The following is a 21,783-nucleotide window of genomic DNA, read 5'->3' as shown; positions in this document are numbered from 1 at the left end:
TAGTGTTGAACCACTTGAAGGACGTCACGGGCCCCCTGCTTCACCCCCTGCAGTTTGCCTACCGGGCAAACAGGTCGGTGGACGATGCGGTCAACATGGGACTGCACTACATCCTGCACCACCTGGACACCCCAGGAACGTACGCCAGGATCCTGTTTGTGGACTTCAGCTCGGCATTCAACACCATCGCTCCTGACATCCTCCAACAGAAGCTCATCCAGCTCGCGGTGCCTGCCTCCACCTGTCAGTGGATCACCAGCTTCCTGACCAACAGGAGACAGCGTATGAGGCTGGGGACCATCACATCCGACACCCGGTCCACCAATACTGGCGCCCCCCAGGGGTGCGTCCTCTCCCCACTGCTCTTCTCTCTCTACACTAACGATTGCTCCTCAGGTGACTCTTCTGTGATGCTCCTGAAGTATGCGGATGACACCACTCTCATCGGACTGATCCGGGACGGTGACGAGACTGCGTACAGACAGGAGGTGGAGTGGCTGGTCCACTGGTAAAGCCAAAACCACCTGGAGCTGAACCCGCTCAAGACCGTGGAGATGACAGTGGACTTCAGGCGAGACCCTTCACCACTTTCACCCCTCACTATCCGCAGTAATACTATTCTCTCCACAGACACCTTCAAGTTCCTGGGATCCACAATCTCTCAGGACCTGAAATGGACCAGCCACATAGACTGTCCGGAAGAAGGCCCAGCAGAGGCTGCACTTTCTGAGACAGCTCAGGAAGTTCAACCTGCCATGGGAGCTGCTGAAGACCTTCTATACTGCCATCATCCAGTCTATCCTCTGCACCTCCATCACTGTCTGGTTTGGATCGGCCTCCAAAGAAGACAAACACAGACCGCAACGGACAATCAGGACTGCAGAAAAGATAATTGGAATCAACCACTCATCTATCCAGGACTTGTACCTGTCCAGGACCAGGAAACGTGCAAGTAACATCTCTACAGACCCTTCTCACCTAGGTTGCAGTCTGTTTGAACGACTACCCTCCGGACGGCGTTATAGAGCTCTGTATGCCAAAACCAGCAGACACAGAGTCAGCTTCTTCTCCCAGGCTGTCGCTCTCATGAACTCACACCACTCTTAGAGTCTCAGAGTCATTGTTTTGCAATAACATCCTGCTCTCGACGCCTTTTTTTGAATTGTCTGTATTATGTGTCCACTCTGCATCCATTGCAGCCTGGTCATCCTGGAAGAGGGATCCTCCCATCAGTGGTCTCTTCTCAAGCTTTCTCATTTCCCCTAGTTGGAGTTTTGAGTTTTTCCTTGCCCTCCTGGGAGTTTAAGATCAGGGGATGTTTGAGAATATTTGTCAATTTTCGCACATGTCCTGAGTGTTGTTAGTCACCTCAATGTTGAACAGAGGCTGCAATGTACCAAAGTCAAATTCCTTGTTTGGCACGCTCAAACATGGCCAATAAAAAATCTTGGATCGAATTAGTATGCAGCATCAGTTTTCAAAATCTGTCTCAACGGAACAAAACAGTGTGCCGATGGCCGGCCCATTTTGTCTGTTATCACATCCTGTACCACAAACACTCTAAAACTCTTCATCCCCTCTTTTGCCACTATGTTGTAAAATCTCCCTTTAGGAGAACAATTTTCATTACCATAATCTACGTTGCTGTGGATGGTCAGTAAAACTTCAACAAATGGCTATTTTATCTAATCTAATAGAATCTTAACCAATGGTCTGGCCCCCATTTTTTCTTTTGTCATCTTCTTTTGTCTGTCCCACACTCTTTCTTGAATCTTTCACTCAAACTCACACCTTAGCAATAAGTTTCACCTTGACCTCACATAGGGGTCACTGGACAATTAAAAATCTGCAGAAAGTGGATTGACCTCACACAGTGGTCAATTATGACCTCACACAGTGGTCACCATGACCCCCACATCCCACCCATCACTGATAGAAGTGGATTGACCTCACACAGTGGTCAATTATGACATCACACAGTGGTCAACCGTGACTCCTACTTCCCACGTCACTTCAGGCTTGGAAATTGACCTCACACATTGGTCAATCGTGACCCCACACAGTGGTCACAGTGCTTTTAAAAGAACATAAAATTCGTTCTTTCTGGCATTTACCACAACTCAGGTAGGTAGGTATTCTGCTTACCTTGTTTTTGGGCCCAGTCGAACTGTTGAAATTTCCGTGGGGATGGCGTTGAAGGATAAAAAGGAGCAGCGAGCACAAGACCACGGGTCACAGCATCATTTGTTAGATATTGTTCCAGTACTTTATTTTTAATGCTCGCTATGCTAATAGTAATTACCAGGAGGCTGCCTTCTCAGTTTAACTAATTAATGTATGCCAGATAGATCAATACACAGCTGTGGAGCCTTCTCTGCGAGATTGCGGAAGAAGCTCTAATCTTCACCTCCAAGGTTACTATTCTTATACTACTCTTGGCCACTCTCCTGCAAGGGGGCGACTCTGCCTAGCCTGTGTGATAATATGTGACCTTGTAGTTTTAACTGAGATCAACTTCTACAAAGAGTGTCATAGAGAATGGAAAACCAGTGAAAGCAAGAGAAAGGTTACAGCGATATGACGGCATAGCTCAAGCTACCTAGCTAATCACAAATGCCAAAGAGGCCTATCCTAACAATGTCAACTTACATAGTATTGTGGGGGTCCTTGGTTTACGACGTTGATCCGTTCCTACGCGTCGACGTAAACTAAATTTCGGTGTAAGTCGCAACATACTATATTACACTGTGTAAATACAGTTCAGAACAGTACCATACATAATACTCTAAGCCAGTGGTTCTTAACCTTGTTGGAGGTACCAAACCCCACCAGTTTCATATGTGCATTCCTCTTTAATTAAAAATAAAATATTTCTTTTCAAATTCAAGACACCATTGTTTTTTACTGGTGCACAAAATGAGCTGTGCATGAACGTCACCTTGTTCAAAGTACAAATCCAACACAATGCATGAACTCAAAACAAATTACATACCTGCAAATAAGTGTGACTTCTGCTGTTGCCTTTGCGAGACCAGTTTAGATATGCATCACCGCAAATTTACACGATAAATCAGGTGTGTTTGGACCTGTGGAGCCTCTGCCGAACCCCTGAGACGGACTCACCAAACCCCTAGGGTTCAATCGAACCGAGGTTAAGAACCACTGCTCTAAGCACTTATCCTATCATAACACCTATCCTAACAGTACAGTGCAGTGCAGTACCCCACATAATACTGTACTCTAAGCACTTATCCTATCATTACACAGCATAGTATGGAATGAAATAGTAATGAAATGAAACAGTTATGAAAATTAAACAGTACTGTACATTAATAAAATGAAATACAATACAGTAATCCGCCGTTTATCGCGGATAATTGGTTCCGATAAGTGAAATCCGCGAAGCACGGTCACCAACAAGAAGTACTGGGCAGGCTAACGAGTTAGCGGAAAGATGCTAGATCGCGATCGTGCTAACACGCGAAAACGGACTTCTTAAGGAATGTAAACGAACATTTGGAGCAATACTACATTATTCTAAAGGTTAGACACGTTTCCTCAATTTAGAAGTTTTATTTTGACTTTTAAATGTTTTTTTAATTTGGAAAAAAAAATCCACGATGTAGTGAAGCTGCGATAAACGAAACGCGAAGTAGCGAGGGATCACTGTAGTAATGAAATGAAACAGTAATAAGATCTAACAGTAATAAAATGAAACAGTACAGTAATAAAACCTAACCATCTCAATAATAAGACCACTACGATGCTTTATCACTGTCGATTGCATAGGAGCAGAACTTTTCACATGATCAAGGATCCGTTCTTGGTCTTTTACAATTGTAGCGACAGTTGAACGACTAAGGACAAGCGACCGGACAATGTTTGTCGATGTTTCTCCCTTTTTATATCGCTTTACAACGTCTAATTTCACTTCCATGGTGATGGCCTTCCTTTTCTTTGATGCACTGCGATCAGAAGAGCCTTATGCTTGGGAGCCATAATGAAAGGAAAAAGGTTCATAAAAATGATGACACACGCAAGAAAGAGAGACAACGCATCAGTCCAAAATGGTGTACACCATATGAGTGGGTAACGCCCTCTTCATTGGTCCACAGCCTCTCTCGTGGTGTATTCTTCCGCCGCGCGCACCAACTAGTTCCTGCACGTGCTACGAATCTTACGATGCCTTTACGACGCTTAAGACGTGGAACCGCTTAGGTTGAAAAAAAGGCTTTAAATACCGTATAGGCCCGAATATAAGACGACCTCAATTATAAGACGACCCCCTCTTTTTCAAGACTCGTTTGAAAAAAGACTTTTTGACTCAAGTTTGAAAAAAGACTTTTTGAACACCAAATTTAATTTTTCTACAGAAAATAATTACAGTACATCTGAAACAAATGATTATAACAATATATTCGAGAGAAAAAGCATGATATTTTGCCTCATTCAAATCATGCAAAAACTGTCTATCACATCTTAATATCTGAACATTTAAATATGTAAACTAAAGTGCAATCACATTTGTAAATGAATGGCTTCTGGTTTTCAAAATGTAAATAAACCAATCTACTGTGATAAAACAACAAAATTGCAGCTCAGTGGCCTAGTGGTAGAGTGTCCGCCCTGAGACTGGAAGGTTGTGGGTTCAAACCCCGGCCGGGTCATACCAAAGACTATAAAAATGGGACCCATTGCCTCCCTGCTTGGCACTCAGCATTAAGGGTTGGAATTGGGGGGTTAGATCACCAAATGATTCCCGAGCGCGGCACCGCTGCTGCTCACTGCTCCCCTCTCCCCCAGGGGATGGATTAAAATCACATGGGGATGGGTTAAATGCAGAGGACAAATTTCACCACACCCAGATGTGTGTGTGACAATCATTGGGACTTTAATCTTTTTTTAATCTTTAAAATAACTGCATTAACCATCAAAGTGAAGTCTAACTGTAACTGTAGTCTTGAAACAAATGTGAATGAGGAAAAACATTGCAATAAAATAATGCAAACTGCTACCGCTATTGTTGGGGAGCCTGAGGACTGTATTGGGGTTGGCTCGGATGGTTATGCTCTTTTCGCACCCGGGTGTCAGTCAGAACACAGGAGGGAAGACGTGGTTCAGTTTTGATTGCTTTACTGAATTATTGGCAAAAAAGTAACAGGCACTGTGGCTCATCGGGGCATACAGGCAAATTGGCAAAAGGGTATTGTGTGAAGAGTGTGTGTGGTTTATGGGTTGTGTGTGTGTGGTTCTGCCACAGACAGAAATACAATACGTAAGTCAACACTCAACCTCTGACGTCACACAACACTCGTAGACGGCACACATTACATAACTAACTGCGCGTAACGGTTCCGCGATACTAAATAACCATAAATGAAATACTCTTGGCAACACACCAAACATAAGTCATCGAGACAACAAAATACATTCGCTGGCAACCGTTAGTCGCCGTGCCGCTGCGTAACGGCTACTTGTACGATGCAAGGCAAACTTGAAGGAGCGCGCCGGAGCTGTCAATCAAACGGCACGCACACGAAGCAAACTGCGATCGGACAAACGTCACAACAGTGAACAGTCGTAACAATGAAATGTATATATTCACTTTGTGTCAAAGACACACACGATCACAGCAACATACTCAGTCGATACCTGCAACCTTTGACTTACCGCTGCGCACAAGCTCCAAAAATCGCGATAAGCTAAGGTAACTCACGCGAGACTTAAGGTGCGGTGACGTAACTTCACTTTAAAGATATGTGGCGCTATCTAGTGTTGTGAATGGATATAATGTCTAGACCAGGGGTGGCCAACCAGTCAGAGACTAAGAGGCACATTTTTTACTGTCATCGCAAAGAGCCACATCATACACATGAGCACACATGAACACCCTCCCCCCACACACACACACACAAACACGCACACGCACACACGCACACGCACACGCACACACACACACACACACACACACACACACACACACACACACACACACACACACACACACACACACACCCCTCTGCTCAGCCAAATTTATTGTGTGACATTATTATGTCACGCACCAACATGATAGTGACAAATTGACTCCTACAGTACTAAAACCACAGACCAAAGACCACATTTTCAACAATGAACATTGTGTGCATTGTCTCACACAGACAAACTCTCAGTTCAACAAATTCCACAAACAAAAACATACGTTTTTTCACTTACTATGTGTGGCGGGACAGACCATTCGTTTTAGTTTGTCGTTTTCAGGAGACAAGATTTCAATAACGTCACTGAGGCATATTTTAACGAACTCCACTTCATTGTATGGCTTTTTAGCCCGTGCAATGTTCCAAGCCAGTTGAAACAATGCAAGTTTGACAGTCTCTGAGTGCTTCGTAATTTTTTTGAAAAACTGTACCTATTTTTCTGCCTGACTTTTCAAAGTGTCCAAACTTGTGCTTGCGAAATTCAGTCCCTTTTGCAAAGTCCTTATCGATATTGTCATGAATTGATCTGAAGTGGCGCTGAACATTTGAAGCTTTTAAATGCACTAATGACGTCCGACATATCAGGCAGAATGGCTTGCCATTACGTTCAACAAAAAACAACTTTAACTCTGTTAAAAACGTCCTGTGGTCATCGTCATATATTCGTTTAGCTGTGCATTTTTGCCTTGCCATTTTGGCCAGGTTGGCCACCCCTGGCTTAGCGTCTTGTCAGCTTTTCTGGACCTAATGGGCCCCCGTAGTCACAGTCGCCATTCATTAAAAAGCCAGCAAAACCAATCGCTCTGCCCTGTGTTCATCGTCATATATTCGTTTAGCTGTGCATTTTTTCCTTGCCATTTTGAGAGCGAAATTGACACTCCTCAAATGGGTTTGTCCCTCCTCCTTTGCGGGATTTCACCTCACGCGCATGCGCGTTTGACCAAAATACCATATTGAACTCAAGCGAAGCAAATACGCACGAAAAATAAACACAAATGTTGATATGAACGTAAAAGAGCCGTATGAAACCAGCCAAAGAGCCGCATGCGGCTCGCGAGCCGCGGGTTGGCCACCCCTGAACTACAGCTTAAACAGGATGTGCACCTCAGTGCCGGCTCTACGCAGGGGCAAGAGGGGGCAACGCCCCCTCAAACAGTTGTCCTGCCCCCTCGAATCAAACTTTTAGAAGTGAAAAATCCGCTGATAGAAACACACGTTAATCAGCCCCCTCTCTTCTCTCATGTCGGTGCAGTGTGTGTCCTCCCTCACTTAGCCTGCTGTCAGGACTCCGCGCCTCTCCGTAAACATCCAATCACTGTGAGTATGCAAATGAGGCAAGACGCAGCCAGAGAGTGTCAAGTTACAGTCAGCGCGGTAGGAGTTGGAAGAAGCAGTAAAAACTCCACCAAACTCGTCGTAATGACCCGTGATATAACTAATGATTAACGACAACTCAAATAATAGTTAATATAACATTCATATTATATGTTCCCCCCCTCCTGAGAGATTGCCACCTTATTGTGGTCAGGGGGTTTGCGTGCCTCAGTGACCCTAAGAGCAATACCAGCAGAAGCTTTAATCTTCAGGTGGGACACCCAAGCTGGACAGGTCTTAGTGTAGAGGCCTGACAGAGTGCAATCCACTTCTCCAGGTAGAGATCTGGACACACAGCTAACAACTGCCGTGAAGAAAACACTAACAGTGCTAAAAATGTTTAAAAAAAAAAGAAAAGAATAAAAGAACATGCCCCCTTCACATTTCTGACTGCCCCCACTTATGTGCATTCCTAGAACCGGCCCTGGTGCACCTTGTAATTATGTGGGAGCACGAATGGCTGCAAATGAAAAAGCTGAACACAGAGGTGAAGGAATTCCTGAAAAAAGCCAAATTTCCTACACCACTCAAGCCGAGGCAGGCCCTTTTTGGGGGTCGAACAAACACATTCGTTTTAAGATACATGGCAGAACCTGACGAGCGTGTGTTGTATGTTGATGTGACGTCATTATACCCTTTCATCAATAGTACAGGCACCTACCCTATCGGTCATCCAACGATTATCCACGGTGATTTTAAAGACCCCAGGTCGTATTTCGGTTTCATCAGCGCCACAGTCAACCCACCCCGTGGTTTGTATTTTCCCGTTTTACCCTTCAAAACAGCTAAAGGTAAACTCGTCTTCACACTGTGTCGTACATGCGCTGAGCGTAACAACCAGCAGACAGCGTGTACACATAGTGATGAGCAAAGATCATTAACAGGTGTTTGGACAACCCCGGCTACACGGTTGTAGATATTACAGAAGTATGGCATTACACAAGAGCGAGCGACACAATTTTCCGTGATTACATGCGAACATTTCTAAAAGGTAAACAGGAATCTTCAGGTTATCCGGCGCACGTGGTCAATCATGAGAAAGATACATAGAAGGTTACGCAATTCATCAGGGTATCCAACTAGACCCTTCCAAAATTGCTGTAAACCAGGGAAAATGAAGAGTTTGAAAACTCTGTCTTAACAATCTATGGGGAAAACACGCGCAGCGTGAGAACATGACAAACACAAAAATTGTGACAAAATCTGAGGAATTTTTTGAACTTCTGTTTTCAGGTCTGTACGATGTGAAATTCTTCCACTTTATCAGCGAAAAGCTTTAGATTGTACAGTATTGTTTCAACATAAACAATGAGATACCCGCCTCAAAAACATCAAACGTGGCTGCGGCGTGTTTCACAACCGCATATGCACGTCTAAAAATGTACAGCTATTTAGAAATTTTACAGAGGCGAGTTATTTACACCGATACAGACAGCCTCGTGTACACGGTGAAACCGGGCGAAAGTGTTCTCCCGCTAGGGCAGGGGTGGCCAACCCGCGGCTCGCGAGCCGCATGCGGCTCTTTGCCGGGTTTCATGCGGCTCCTTTACGTTCGGCTCGCGAGCCGCATGCGGCTCCTTGCCGGGTTTCATGCGGCTCCTTTACGTTCATATCAACATTTGTGGGTTTATTTGTTTGTTTGTTTGTTTTTGTGCGTGTTCGCTTCGCTTGAGTTCAATATGGTATTTTCGTCAAACGCTGCGTGTTCACTTCGCTTGAGTTCAATATGGTATTTTCGTCAAACGCGCATGCGCATAAGGTGAAATCCCGCAAAGGAGGAGGGGCAAACCCATTCGGGGGGGGGGGGGGGGTATGTGGCTCTTTGCGGTACACAGTAAAAAAATGTGGCTCTTAGTCTCTGACTGGTTGGCCACCCCTGCGCTAGGGGATTATCTGGGTGATTTGACAGATGAGCTTTCGAATGACAGGATTTCAGAATTTGTCTCAGCAGGGCCGAAAACATACGCTTACAGGACGCGGAGACAGGTCACACAGTCATGAAGGTGAAGGAAATCACGCAGACTCACGAAAGCGGTCAGAGCATCAATCTCGATAGCATGCTCAATTTGGTTCACGGGTACATCGACACAGCAGGTGCAACCTCAGATGTGCTATACGCCCCCCAACACAGCATTGTTCGCAATAAGAGAGGGTTTCATCTCAGAAACACGTCATTTACCAAGCGGTACGATAAAAGGAGGCTGCTGCAACGAGGCACCACTGTACCGTTTGGCTATTGATATTTCTCTCTATCCATACGTACAGCTGTGTGTGTGTGTGTGTGTGTGTGTGTGTGTGTGTGTGTGTGTGTGTGTGTGTGTGTGTGTGTGTAATAATAATAATAAAAGTACATCTCCAACCAGCAACTGCGGTTGATATATTGGATAACAATATTTAGGACACACAAATTAACAATGTACAAACCCTTGATGTCTATTGTATGCAAATTTATTTGCAAATGAGCGTGTAACTTTGTTGAAAAAAGACATCTGAAGGAGAAAGACAAGGTGTTGGTACACCTGATTTAACATACAATAGTTTGAGCTGAGGTAGAGTCATTAAAGCGTCGTTACTATGCTGACGAAGTTATCTGAAAGTAGTGTCGGCGGTTCGTTTTTTCTAGTGGCCGCGGCCACGAGATCTGTTACATACATAAAATAAATCACCAACTAATAGCATTTATATTAACTAGCGTAAATGAACGGGTGACTCACCGTAGTCTGATTGTGTTAGATAAACTCCACTAAAGTCATCGTCAAAGGGTGCATGTACATCAGCAAATACGATTATATCTGCATGATATTACATAAACATTACATCATGTTTTACATGATAACCCCAGTGTATTATTATTATTATTATTATTATTATTATTATTATTATTATACCGATAAAATAGTAACATGACTTACCTTTAACCATCTCGAAACAACTTTTGACGCACTCCGACTCCTCTGATCAGAGCTCATGCGCTGGCTTGTCTTCTCAAAATGATCGATGGTCATCCGTCCCAAACTAACCTCAAACTCGGCGGAGAAAAGACCACGCCTATAGGGTCATGTGTCGCGAGAACACTCCAAACTATTGTATGTTAAATTAGGTGTACCAACACCTTGTCTTTCTCCTTCAGATGTCTTCTTTCAACAAAGTTACACGCAGACAACTCGGACCCAATAATTGTTGACTCAACTAGCAGAGGCTCCACAAGCTATTGTATGTCAAATTAGGTGCATCAACACCTTGACTAGCTCCTTCAGATGCCAAAATGGCGACAGCACCCCCCTCTTGACTGGCGCTATCTTGGCGCCCGCCAGACTGGCGCCTAGCTCATTTGCATATACATTTGCATACAATAGACATCAAGGGTTTATACATTGTCTATTTAGACATCAAGGGTTTCACATTTGCATACAATAGACATCAAGGGTTTATACATTGTCTATTTAGACATCAAGGGTTTGTGTGCCCGGTTCTCGAACAAATCGGTATTCGAACAACAAATTCGAGATTTTTTTGCTTCGGATGTCGGACGCAATTTGGTTGTCGAACCTCGCGGGATGAGCCGAGAGGACCCGCATGCCAACTGACTCCGTTCGTTATTACGTTCTCGTTACTCTGAGGATTGCATCAACTCTAATCATGCCTCCAAAGGAAGCAAGTGGGAGCAGTAAAGCCATCCTAAAACACAAAGACGCTCCTAAAGCAATGCGACACTGAGCGCCCGGTGGTGCGGTTGCGCGATCGGCCCGAATTAAGCTCCCTGCGCACTGAGGCCCTTTTAAATTTTAGAGAGTACATAAGGACTTTAAAAATATTTTCTTAATTTTAGCGACCGCTCTGTCACAATAATGCGACCAGCGCGGTGCCGTTGCGCGGTCGGCGGCGCGCTACGGTTGCGCCTTCGGCGGTGCACTGCAGTTGCGCGATCGGACAAAATTAAGCTCCCTGCGCACTGATGTCCACTTAAAGTTTGGAAAGCAGGACTTTAAAAATATTTTCTAAATTTCAGCGACGGCTCTGTCACAATAATGCGACCAGCGCGGTGCAGTTGCGCGGTCGGTGACTTGCTACGGCTGCGCGTTCGGCGGTGCGCTGCAGTTGCGCGATTGGACAAAAATGCACAAATGAAAAAATGCTTAAAAAGCCGTTTTTTGTTGGTTTGGAACGGATTAATTTTTTTCTCCATTATTTGTAATGGGAAAATATGATGCGCAATTCGAACGATTCACTTCTCGAACAGCCTTCTGGAACGGATTGTACTCGAAAACCGAGGCTCCACTGTATATATATATATATATTAAAGTTAAAGTCCCAATGATCGTCACACACACAACTGGGTGTGGTGAAATTTGTCCACATGCTTTGCAGTCACGTGATTTTATCACGTGATTTTGTGTTATGCCGCCATCTTGCCGGTCAACCGGTCAGCTCGTTCCTACGTGTTCGTACAGATTCAGTTTGATTTCTGCGCTACATTTTCACCGATTTCATCCGAATTATTGCTGATTTGCTATCCAATGAAGTTGGGCATTTGGATGAAGAATCCAAGAAACGTTACCGAGAGAAGTTGAACCTTGTTGGCACAACGGATCCGTACCTTTTACCGAGAAGCATGCTAAAATCACCTGAGCATTTTGCAACAGCCGACCTGCCTGATCTCTCATATCCAGATATTTATAATTACCTCGTCGATTCACCATCTCCGTACACTGGAAAGGACCTTAAGGCATACAAGAGTCTGGATGCCTACAAGTATTTTACAGCAGGTTTTGTGCATGATGGGCTGATATGGCAGATTCCAAACAAGAATCGATTTCTTCTCATGACCAAGGTAAGGAAAAAGCACACACAGAAGAGCCAGGAGAGGAGGGCACACGCCTACTGTCTGTTTACAAATCCGCGTGGCAGTAACAGTGTGATTGTGAAAAAACTACTGAAGTGATTCTAATGAAAACTCACATTGTTAAGCTTTTTTTTATTACAAAAGGCCTCTTGTTCAAAAATGCTTTTAATTAAAAAAACTGTTTTACAAACTTCATATTGAAATTTTCCAATTTTTCTTTGCATTACATAATTTCAAAAAACTACAATAGACTTAGTGAAACAGTTTTTTAATTAAGCATTTTTGAACAGGAGGCTTTTTGTAATAAAAGATTAGCCTGAAAATTTATTGTGTTCAGTTTAAGGATGTGACCAAACAATATCAAAAATTGCTTTGTAAAAAACTGTTTCCAGGAGCTTCATATTGAAATCTGAGAAATTAATTCCTACAATAAAACATTACATAATTTCCAACTATTCAGTATAGAGCTTATGCAACAATTTCTACAAAAATACTTTTTAGAATTCATGCTTGATAATTCCTTTTGGTCTCTTGCTCAAAATGAACCAGGTTTAAATTTTCAAGCTAATTTAATGAGAACATTTACCAAATGCCAGGTAAAATATGCATAAATGGACAGTAAGAGGTCTAGCCTTGTATATTATATCCAAATTAGGGACTGATAATAATATAAGGTATGTCATATTATCTGTTTCAGGTAAAACACTCTCAACGGATGAATGATCCTCCCCTCAGACCTTGGGTAGCAATAGCGAAAGATGGTCAGATCCTGTGCTGCCACTGTACCTGCATGGCTGGATTGGGTGAAACATGTTCACATTCAGCAGCATCCCTGTTCGCCCTGGAGACATTAATACGTATGAAGACGGCCACTTCATGCACATCACTACCTTGTCAGTGGCTGAAACCATCAGCATCGCACATAGAATATGCTGAAGGATGCAATATCGATTTTGCTCGTCCAGCCCAGAAACGAAAGTCAGAAGTTTCAACTCCTGAGGAAAGTGCTGCGAGAAAACTGCTGAATGTTCCTCCACCAACTGAAGAGCAGAAAGCTGCCTTTTACAAGGCTTTGTCTGAATGCGGTGGAAGACCAGCAATTTTGAGCATTGTCCTTGACTATGCTGACAACTTTGTGCCAAGGGCAGTGAAGCGAAAGCTTCCTGTACCTCTCTCACAGCTGTACATGTACAGCGTTTCAAACTGTCCTTCAGTTCATCAAGTTCTGCACGCAGATTTTTACACTCTGCAGTGAGGGAATCCATTGCTTCCCCAGTGATATCCGTCTGTGTGGCAGTAGTCACCATGCCTTCTTTTCGAATCTCAGCGTGCACCACATCTTCACCAGCGGGTAGTTGATCATTTTCACAAGGGACAGACTGGGAAATATTGACAAGTGCTGCTGCTGCTGCCAATGCCCTCTCGCGGTCTCTCTTGCGCTGCTTGAGATTTTGTCTTCTCTCAAAGATCTTCATTGAACATTTGAGTTTTCGTTTGTGAGGTGACTGGGTATGCTCAAATATACTTGGCACATAGTCTGGGGATAGTGGATCTTCGCTTTTTGCACCTGAAACAATTAAACAATCACATTATTCATAATGACTACCATAAATAATTAAGCACGTTGTTGAAGGGGATATACCCAGTTCAATTTGTTTCGTAATGGCATTTCATAACTTGACATATTAAAAAACTGAATAGAGTGAAATCATTCAGATACTGTACCTGTCTGTTCAAGTTGCTACCATTTTTATTTTTTGTTTATTTTTGCATGATGCCTCATCTGATTGGCTTGAAAACTTAACCAATAAAAATTTTAACCTTGTGCCAATGGCTTGAAAACTTTACCAATGTAGATTTTACCTTGTGCCAAATGAAGTAACAAAAAGCCTCTTGTTCAAAAATGCTTCATTAAAAAAAAATTGTTTCACAAGGTTCATAATAATTTTTTTTGAAATTTCCTAATGCATTCACTCATGAGAATTAATTGTTCAATTCCAATATGAAGTTCAATATTTACATTGATAAAGTTTTCAAGCCAATCAGATGAAGCATCATGAAAAAATAAACAAAAAATAAAAACGGGGTGGGGGGTGAACTGAAGAAATCATCCCATTCCCTGCCTTGCTGCTCTTGCTGCCTTTCTAAAAATGCACCCAGCATTTTCAACAATCATATTTGTATCATCCCATATTGTATTATTTCACATTTTGTGAAACAAATCAGGGGTGAATAGTTTGTTTACATACCTGATATGAAGTGCTCATTGCATATCCTTGTGTAAATCGTAGGTTTCCATCGTTCACGACGAATCGCCGCGATCCATTTATCGCGTTTTTTGATGTTTGCCGGAAATCTATAGAAGCTAAGATTTGGTTTATCGCCTCGTCTATTGCTACATCCAACAGCACAGCAGGTTTCCGGCATTTTCAAGCTCAAATAGCAGCAGATGTAACAAGAAAGCGTGTGTGTCGTTGACCGGCACTGAACTGGTGACCGGCAAGATGGCCGCCAAGCTAATGGGCGTGGCTGATGACGTCAGCTGCAAAGCCTCTATACAGTGCCTTGCGAAAGTATCCGGCCCCCTTGAACCTTTCAACATTTCGCGACATTTCAGGCTTCAAACATAAAGATATAAAAGTTTAATTTTTTGTCAAGAATCAACAACAAGTGGGACACAATCGTGAAGTGGAACGAAATTTATTGGATAATTTAAACTTTTTTAACAAATAAAAAACTGAAAAGTGGGGCGTGCAATATTATTCGGCCCCCTTGCGCTAATACTTTGTAGCGCCACCTTTTGCTGCAATTACAGCTGCAAGTCGCTTGGGGTATGTCTCTATCAGTTTTGCACATCGAGAGACTGGAATTCTTGCCCATTCTTCCTTGCAAAACAGCTCGAGCTCAGTGAGGTTGGATGGAGAGCGTTTGTGAACAGCAGCCTGAAATGTCGCGAAATGTTGAAAGGTTCAAGGGGGCCGGATACTTTCGCAAGGCACTGTATATATACAGTCAAACCTCGGTTTTCGACCACAAACTGTTCCAGAAGGCGGTTCGAGAAGTGAATCGGTCGAATTCCGAATCTTGTCACATTCTCATCTCTTCACCATGATGATGGGCTTTCCTAATTAGCAGTTTAAAATATTCAAGCAGTTTCAAAATATTATGTCAAAGCAAAGTAATGTAAAATAATCCAAAATTATGTGTCTCTATGACTAATTCAGAATACGTCTTTCTAGTTACTTAACAATTTTGACTACTGATCCTCTGTCAGGTCAATTTAACTTTGGCACCATCTTATGGTAAAATCTGAAACGGCATTGGAGGTTGACTGGTTCAACCAACAAACCCCTCTTTACCAGTTTAACAATAGTTCATTTTGAAGAACTAACTTTTACGCAACCCTTACTGAGGCCCCCTCCTTCAGGTCTCTTACATCAAGCTTTGGCACCATCTTCTGGTGAAATTTGGAATTTCATCTGAGCCAATTTGTCTGGGCTAAATCCAACACTTATTCACGCACCATCTTAACCTCTATGTCACTTGTCACCTGTATGCTATTCTCCAAGCACAGCTCGCTGCAGAACATCGAGGGTAGAGCCGCCCCAGAAACAGTCAAACCCACCTAAGTCAGTCCCTCCCTCGCAGTACTTGGGCCTGCCTGCCGATAGATTTTCACAGCCAACCTGCTCCCAAGTGGAGGCAAGTGAAGAGGCTGCTGGCTAACTTCAACTTTCAGATTTTATTGATTGTTTTGACGCGGCCGTCAACTCAAAATCCACATTTTCAAAACAGTTAACGCAGAGGCCTTAACAGTGCCACAATAGTCAAAATGACACATTTTGTTTGCAAAAGGCTCTAACCGTGCCAAAAAACTTAAAACTGTTTTTATTGATTGTTTTGACGCAGCTGTCAACTCAAAATCCACATTTTCAAAACAGTTAATACAGGGGGCTAAACAAATGCGACAGTGGTCAAAATGAGGTCCTGGAGCCTATCCCAGCAGTCATCGGGCAGTAGGCGGGGGACACCCTGAATTGGTTGCCAGCCAATCGCAGGGCCCACAGAGACGAACAACCATTTGCACTCGCACTCAAACCTGGGGCAATTTGGAGTGACCAATAGGCCTACCAAGCATGTTTTGGGGATGTGGGAGTAAACCGGAGTGCCCGGAGAAAACCCACGCGGGCACGGGGAGAACATGCAAACTCTACACAGGGAGGTGGAATCGAACCCGCACCCTCCTAATTGTGAGGCGGACGTGCTGACCAGTGCGCCACCCAAAACATTTAGAGTTCTAATTGTTTTGACACAGCTGTACACTCAAAATCGACTTTCAAAACATCGCAGAGGGCTAAACACATGCCACAGTGGTCAAAATGCACAGTGTTTGCAAAAGGCAATACCTGTGCCAAAACATTTAAAATATGTAACAAAAGCAAATTTTGCCTTTGAACAACTCAACTTTGACACAAGTGTATGAGCACCTCCACTCAATCATTACACAATGGGCAACAAAATACAAAATACAGCACTTGTGTGAATCAGTGCACCATTGCTTGTCATTGCAGCCTACATGCACCCTACATGCCAGTGCCGTTTGTAGTCGAATTTGCCCTCTTGCAGAAAATGCATCCAGAATCAGATATGCTTTGATGCAAATTTTATTGATTACAGTCTTTTTTTCAGACTATGGCTGACAAATGAAATATTCACACAGAGAATACATGGAAATAAAAGTAAAAAATTGTGTAAGAAATTAGGAAAATAAAAAAACAGTAAAGAACAAACATCTATAGTAGGCGCCGTTGTGTGGCAGCCTTGTAGGAGCCTATTGAGTTGCGCTCATGTCATCTGTGTGTCTTTTGTGTACCCGCTCTGTGGTATGAATACTGCTGGGGCCTGAATTTCCCCACCCCCGGGGATCAATAACGTTTCAATCTATCTATCTATCTATCTATCTATCTATCTATCTATCTATCTATCTATCTATCTATCTATCTATCTATCTATCTATCTATCTATCTATCTATCTATCTAGCTATCTAGCTATCTATCTATCTATTATAAGAGAAGAAGAGATACTCTTCTGTCTCTTCTTCTGAGCCCTTCTAGCTATACCTGCACCTTGCACACGAACTCCGCTTCCTCTGACGCCTCTCACTCTCACTCTACCCCTCATCTGCCTTAGACCTCCTCGATCCATGCTTGCAGAAAACAACACAGGTCTGAAGACTGATTGCAAATTGAAAAATTTTGTGAAGAAGTGTCAGACAGGTGATTTTAGTGATTGCATACTGATCAGGGAGTTTCTAAGAGCTCGGAGCATATGGATTATGTCTGTAACCACAGCTAAAACAAAGTTTGGACTTCTTGAATGACATCTGTGTTAACTGTTTTGCAAAAGGGTGGAAAAACTGTCAATCTTATGAGAATGTGTTAGCGCATTTGCATGAAGTGTGTGGCATCACAAGAGGGCAGGTGGGAGAGGGCTGCTACATCCTTGACAAGATCAAATCAAATCAAATAAATTTTTATTTGCCAAGTTTGAAAATGCCAAACAAGGAATTTGACTCCGGTGCATCTCGTTCTCTGTACAACATTTAGGTAGTAAAGGGAAATGTACTTTCGGCAGTTTGCAAACATATTTGATTGAGGCTGCGTTAGACTTATATATAATCACATCGAAATAATTTTCAGTAGTAGTGTACTCGTGTGGTCGCATAATAAGTGGAAAGGAATGTGCAGGCAACTGCATGAACTTATTTTCTACAAAGTACTGTGGAACAGGATGTCCAGACAGGGAGGACATCTCAAGGCCGGTGAGGAACGCGAATAACAACTCGTATTGGTGGTCCAGACACCTGCGCTGAGCAGCGGAAAAACACCCAAACGAGGAGGAGATGACCATCGACCAATCACCACACAATATTTTGCATGCTTGAATATTCATATTGTGTTTCCTTAAAACTGGGCAACCCGGAAGAATGTGTTGTCTTTGATGGTCACGAAGGCGCACGAGTTTTTGATGTTAAGGACCCGAGACCCAGGCGCCTGTATTAGCTTGCTTTGTCAGGATTAAACAATTGGTAAATTCGGCCTAATTGATCTACTGGTCTTCTCTTTGACAGAACGAACTCGCAAAATTGTTAGGTGTACCAGTGTGTGGATTAGGACATAACGACTCATGTGTTAAGTGTTGATCGCAATTTGGAGTCAGATCAATAACTAAAATCCGTAGCCTAACAGTAGCTAACAACATTCAGGACAACATGTGCAAAAATTGACAATTATTCTCAAACATCCCCTGATCTTAAACTCCCAGGAGGGCAAGGAAAAACTCTTTACTCCTACTAGGGTAAATGAGAAACCTTGAGAAGAGACCAAAGATGGGAGGATCCCTCTTCCAGGATGACCAGCCTGCAATGGATGCAGAGGACACATAGTACAAATAATATAGACAATTCAAAGATGAAGCGTCGAGAGCAGGATGTTATTGCACAGCAATGTCTCTGAGACTCTAAGAGTGGTGTGAGTTCATCAAAGTGACAGCCTGGGGGAAGAAGCTGTCTCTATGTTAAAGTTAAAGTTAAGTTAAAGTCCCGATGATCGTCACACACACATCTGGGTGTGGTGAAATTTGTCCTCTGCATTTAACCCATCCCCGTGTGATTTTAATCCATCCCCTGGGGGAGAGGGGAGCAGTGAGCAGCAGCGGTGCCGCGCTCGGGAATCAGTTGGTGATCTAACCCCCCAATTCCAACCCTTAATGCTGAGTGCCAAGCAGGGAGGCAATGGGTCCCATTTTTATAGTCTTTGGTATGACCCGGCCGGGGTTTGAACCCACAACCTTCCAGTCTCAGGGCGGACACTCTACCACTAGGCCACTGAGCTGGTTGTTGGCTGGTGTTGACGTACAGCGCTCTGTAACCCCGTTCGGAGGGGAGTAGTTCAAACAGACTGTAACCTGGGTGAGAAGGGTCTGTAGAGATGTTACTTGCACGTTTCCTGGTACAAGTCCCGGATAGATGGGAGGTTGGTCCCGATTATCTTTTGTGCAGTCCTGATTGTCGGTTGCAGTCTGTGCTTGTCTTGTTTGGTGGCCGATTGTTGGAATAATTTAGGTTAAGCCTTTGCCTGCCAGACCTGGGGGCCTCATCTTTTACGAGTTGAACTCCTTTTCGTTTAGCTAAGTTCTTCTTATCTAGTTCCAGGGATGTCCTTTGAACCCCTATCAGTTTTATGTATCCTTCCTGTCCTTTTCTTATCTTTCTCTTTGTTACTGTAAGAGGTCTTCACTAGCAATGAGCAGAGCTCCTTTGCACAGGCAAAATGTTCTTTGTTTAGATCAGGGGTGGCCAACCAGTCAGAGACTAAGAGCCACATTTTTTACTGTGTCATCGCAAAGAGCCACATCATACACATGAGCACACATGAACACCCCCCCCCACACACACACACGCACACAAACACGCACGCGCACGCACACGCACGCACGCACACACACACACACGCACACACACCCCTCTGCTCAGCCAAATTTATTGTGTGACATTATTATGTCACGCACCAACATGATAATGACAAATTGACTCCTACAGTACTAAAACCACAGACCAAAGACCACATTTTCAACAATGAGCATTGTGTGCATTGTCTCACACAGACAAACTCTCAGTTTAACAAATTCCACAAACAAAAACATAAGTTTTTTCACTTACTATGTGTGGCGGGACAGACCATTCGTTTGAGTTCGTCGTTTTCAGGAGACAAGATTTCAATAACGTCACTGAGGCATATTTTAACGAACTCCACTTCATTGTATGGCTTTTTAGCCCGTGCAATGTTCCAAGCCAGTTGAAACAATGCAAGTGTGACAGTCTCTGAGTGCTTCGTAATTTTTTTGAAAAACTGTACCTATTTTTCTGCCTGACTTTTCAAAGTCTCCAAACTTGTGCTTGCGAAATTCAGTCCCTTTTGCAAAGTCCTTATCGATATTAGCATGAAGTGAGCTGAAGTGGCGCTGACCATTTGAAGCTTTTAAATGCGCCAATGACGTCCGACATGTCAGGCAGAATGGCTTGCCATAGCGTTCAACAAAAAACAACTTTAACTCTGTTAAAAACGTCCTGTGTTCATCGTCATATATTCGTTTAGCTGTGCATTTTTTCCTCGCCATTTTGGCAAGCGTCTTGTCGGCCTTTCTGGACCTAATGGGCCCCCGTAGTCACAGTCGCCATTCATAAAAAAAGCGGGCAAAACCAATTCACCTCACGCGCATGCGCGTTTGACCAAAATACCATATTGAACTCAAGCGAAGCAAATACGCACGAAAAATAAACACAAATGTTGATATGAACGTAAAAGAGCCGCATGAAACTAGCCAAAGAGCCGCATGCGGCTCGCGAGCCGCGGGTTGGTCACCGCTGGTCTAGACCCCGAATGTAAGACGACCACCACTTTTTCAGTCTTATTTCAATGCAAAGAATATCGTCTTATATTCAGGCCGAAACGGCATATCAGACGTGTCATAAACATTCTGTCTTCTAGTCTGACCACAACATCTTGTGACCACCAACAGGTGCAAAAGCAGCCAGTCAACAAAGTGTAAGTCAAGTAAAATCTTTTCTTGGCAATATGTTCTGTGTGCTCCAATTAGTCAAAACAGGTATTTCGATTAAATGGTAAATGGCCTGTGCTTGTATAGCGCTTTTTTACATTTGGTACCAAAAGCACTCCACACTGCTTTCTCATTTACCTACTGATGACATACCATCAGGAGCAACTGGAGGTTTTGTGTCTTGCTCAACGACATTTTGACATGGTCACAATTGCTGCGAATCAAACCCAGAAGGGTTGGGAGACGACGACTTTCCACTGAGCTTTATTGACTCTGTTGGGTTCATAAACATTTTACACAAATAGTTTCGTCAGACCTAGAGTTGTCTTCATCAGGCCAACGACTCCTGCAGGAGGGCGCCCGAGACACACTCACAGGATGTGTGGCCCGAACCGCGCTCTCCCGAGAGTTAGCTCTGCCTTTTATTGAGTTCAAGTCATCAACATCTTAATGGGTGGAGTTTACACAAATGCATAGTTTCTAAAACAGTACGGGACATCTCATGATACTCTGATGACTTCAATAAAACAGGGATGTTATTGTTGAAAAGAGCAGTATGATCATCTCATGACTTTAGTTTAACAAAGACGTAGTCTTGGTGTGCATGGGATGCATACGTCTCATGGCGCATTCATGACTTTACTTAAACCAAGACGTTTGTCTGCTTCAGCCATCTCATGATGTACTCATGGCTAGCTAACCAATGAGTTTATTGTTTGACGCGACTCATGACTCCAGTCATGTGCTCCTTAGCCAGCCACACGCTCCCAAGTCATGAGCACAAGGTCGAACTGCCACATACTGGAAGATCTTCCACACTTAGATACATAGAATCTAATGATAATATTTGACATATTTCCCAACATTCCCCCCTGTTTAACATTAGATTCCATTGGAAAACAAAGCATCAGCTATTAATATATATATTATATATATATATATATTTACGGTATATATATATATACCGT

At 43.3% G+C, this 21,783-nt stretch overlaps 1 protein-coding gene and 2 long non-coding RNA genes across 3 annotated transcripts in view; 2 read left to right on the top strand and 1 right to left on the bottom strand.

Annotated features, from left to right (window-relative positions):
* Nucleotides 1–21,783, bottom strand: part of LOC119124049 — a 793,622-nt gene that overhangs the window by 460,303 nt on the left and 311,536 nt on the right. The window lies entirely within an intron of this gene.
* Nucleotides 1–21,783, top strand: part of LOC119124129 — a 288,366-nt gene that overhangs the window by 215,259 nt on the left and 51,324 nt on the right. The gene's annotated exons all lie outside the window — the stretch shown is intronic.
* LOC119124127 lies at nt 12,056–13,910 on the top strand. Its single transcript, XR_005098192.1, has 2 exons — nt 12,056–12,183; nt 12,893–13,910. It is a non-coding gene; the product is annotated as an uncharacterized LOC119124127 (long non-coding RNA).

This window comes from Syngnathus acus, chromosome 6 (assembly GCF_901709675.1).
Source record: "Syngnathus acus chromosome 6, fSynAcu1.2, whole genome shotgun sequence".
Taxonomy (NCBI): Eukaryota; Metazoa; Chordata; class Actinopteri; order Syngnathiformes; family Syngnathidae; genus Syngnathus; species Syngnathus acus.
This window is presented reverse-complemented; position numbering and strand designations above follow the sequence as displayed.